This window comes from Coregonus clupeaformis, unplaced genomic scaffold (genome assembly GCF_020615455.1).
Source record: "Coregonus clupeaformis isolate EN_2021a unplaced genomic scaffold, ASM2061545v1 scaf0936, whole genome shotgun sequence".
NCBI classification, from domain to species: domain Eukaryota; kingdom Metazoa; phylum Chordata; class Actinopteri; order Salmoniformes; family Salmonidae; genus Coregonus; species Coregonus clupeaformis.
Window position 1 is genome coordinate 49,437 of NW_025534390.1, and position 2,908 is coordinate 52,344.

A 2,908-nucleotide genomic window follows, 5' to 3' on the forward strand; every position below is an offset into this window, starting at 1 on the left:
CAGTCAATGCAGTCTAATGCCATATACAGTGGGGAAAAAAAGTATTTAGTCAGCCACCAATTGTGCAAGTTCTCCCACTTAAAAAGATGAGAGAGGCCTGTAATTTTCATCATAGGTACACGTCAAATATGACAGACAAAATGAGAATCCAGAAAAAAAAGACAAGAACAAATAGCAGCAGGAATGGTTATACAGCTAGAGACACAATACTGTTAAAATATATATCAGAACAAATAGCATCAGGAATGGTTATACAGCTAGAGACACAATACTGTTAAAATATATATCAGAACAAATAGCAGCAGGAATGGTTATACAGCTAGAGACACAATACTGTTAAAATATATATCAGAACAAATAGCAGCAGGAATTGTTATACAGCTGGTGATTAGGATTGTTAGATGAACCCACTAAGTTCCTGATGAACTCAACTGGTGAGCCTCTTTAGCAGCTAGTTCCATGGACACACTGATTTCAATGTCCTTTGCCAAGGTCAGATGACTTTCAGTCAACAGTCTCTTTTGTGTAGCTTCACTCCGTAGCCCACATACTAGTCTGTCTCTAATGATGTAATTTAGAACAGCATTAAACTCAGTGTTCTGATAGTTTCTTTAATGCAGCAGCAAACATTGTTACTGATTCTCCCTCTTCCTGATGTCTCCTGTGGAACCTGAACCTTTCAGCATTAACTAGTGGTTCTGGTGAAAAATGTCCTTTAAGTATCTCCACAATATCCCCATACGTCTTATTACCTGTTCTGTCTGGCTGTAGCAGGCTGCCTAGTAAATTAAATGTCTTTGGCCCCAATTACACTAAAACATGTAGGCACAATGTTGTCCTCATCCATGTCATTTACAAGAACTAAATATTCAAACCGTTCTGTAAATGAGCTCCACTGATCAATACTTCCAATGTTTCCAACAATTCCAATAATTGTTCATTTCTCAATAAGCTCCTGATTGTCACTCACTTCAATATTGTCCTCAACCAAAGCAATATTCTCCTCAGTAGCATGATCTTCATTTTCTTCACTCACTGACGTTTCCTCCTAAGTTCGCTCATTTAGCAGATTTAATTAAAAGGTTTGTCTTCACAGTTGAATAAATGTCCTTTCCTTTAATCACTGTATGTTCCTCCCTTTTTAATCAATGAAGTAGAGGTGGGAGCTAAAAGCAGACATGGACAGTAAGACGGTGTGAGGAGGTCAGGGTGAAACACTAGATCAGGACAGGTAGAAATGGCAGAGCTGGAAATAGACACAGAGACACATTCTGATCATGGCTCAGACCTGACCTGAGACACCCAAACAGAAGATGCTGTAGTGTATTGGATTATGTCTGTGTTAAATGTTTTTCATGAAGAAATGGAATGTTGTTTGTGTTAGTAGCAAGAGGGAATGTTTTGGGTGTGACGCCAAATACAACAGACCGGAAGTGTCTTGTAGACAGGGGAGACTGGGGATTGGCCAGAAGAGGGGGTAACCCTTATTTTGGCAGTGTCTATATAAGAAGGGTTTTAGACAATAAACCCCAGAGCGGTTATTATAATTCGAGGCAACTGCTCTCCAGACAACGCGTGTCTGTAATTTATGTTATAACCTCGTGGTATGAATAAAAACTTCTGACACGATGCAGCATAGATGGACTCTTTTGTTGACAGCAATGATGACCACCATTCATCATATACGACATAATGGCGAGCTTGCCAGGAGGGATTATGCAATCCTTCTTTGCTGCATTTGGAGTCGCCAAGCTAACTCAAGCTAACTTTGGTCTGGAGTCATGACCCGACTAAACACAGCTAAGTTGTTGGTTTTGTTACTGCTTGTGTACACTGGAGGAATGTACCCTTATGACCGTGCCTCAGGTGGTGTTTTTGCTGATGACTGGGGTCTGGCTAATCATTATACAAATTTTAAAAATAGCGCAAAAGTGGTTAGAGTTTATGGATTGTTTATAGAGATGTGTTGCTTGAATAGTAAGTCAAGAACAGTCGGGGCCAAGATATGTATACAATTTTAGAGCATTGCAGGTTTAGATAAGCCCTCGTGACACACGAGGCGACCGCAGGGTGGGCCACAAAATCCTGGAAATGCATTAGGAATTTTCAGGTCAGTCTGGGACTGGGGTTTGGTTGAAAATTTATTGGGGATGGCTTGCTCAACTTCTGTCCGACGGGATATTTGCATTGGGGAGGATCGCTCACTTAAATAGCCATACCCACGGCAGAATAAATTTAGGGCAAACGAAACAGTAATCAATTAAAGGCGCAATGCGGGTCTGGTTACATGTTGTAGGCCGCAGTTAGCAAAGGCTAAAGGCTAAATGCTAAATGTGTTGCGTGCTACATGATAACTTCAACCTTGGAGGTCCACTGCGATGGGATTCAAGCCTCTTAAACTTGTTTGTATGTAGGTGGAACTGTAAGTTCTACGCAAATGTTAGTTATGTTATGTGTTATTGTCTGGCTATAGGTGTAAAATAGAGAAACTGAAGTAGAACGCTGGCGTTCTATGGTATGGTAAGCATGGGGGTAAAGTGGATGTGCGCACGCGCATGATTTTCGGGGCTAAAACTACAACATGTGGTTATGTGCTAAGCCTACAAAGCACGGCATTATGGGTAAGGGTCATAGGTCCCATGTGGGGGTCGGAAGGGACAATAGTCACAGAATAGAGAGATTTTGGGGAAAAATCTCCCCAGGGTGTTAAACGGCTGTTGTTCGAACGTGAAACTATTTGGCGAGATGTAGTAAAGTTATAAATCAAATATATGTTGACGGAGTATAATTAATTAAATTAGAAGACGATTAAAATTAAATGAAATGTTTTGGAGCGATCTATGTAATAAATATATGGGCATGCGTTTAATTTTGCGACACTACACTACAGAACGGGGAGTTGGAGTTT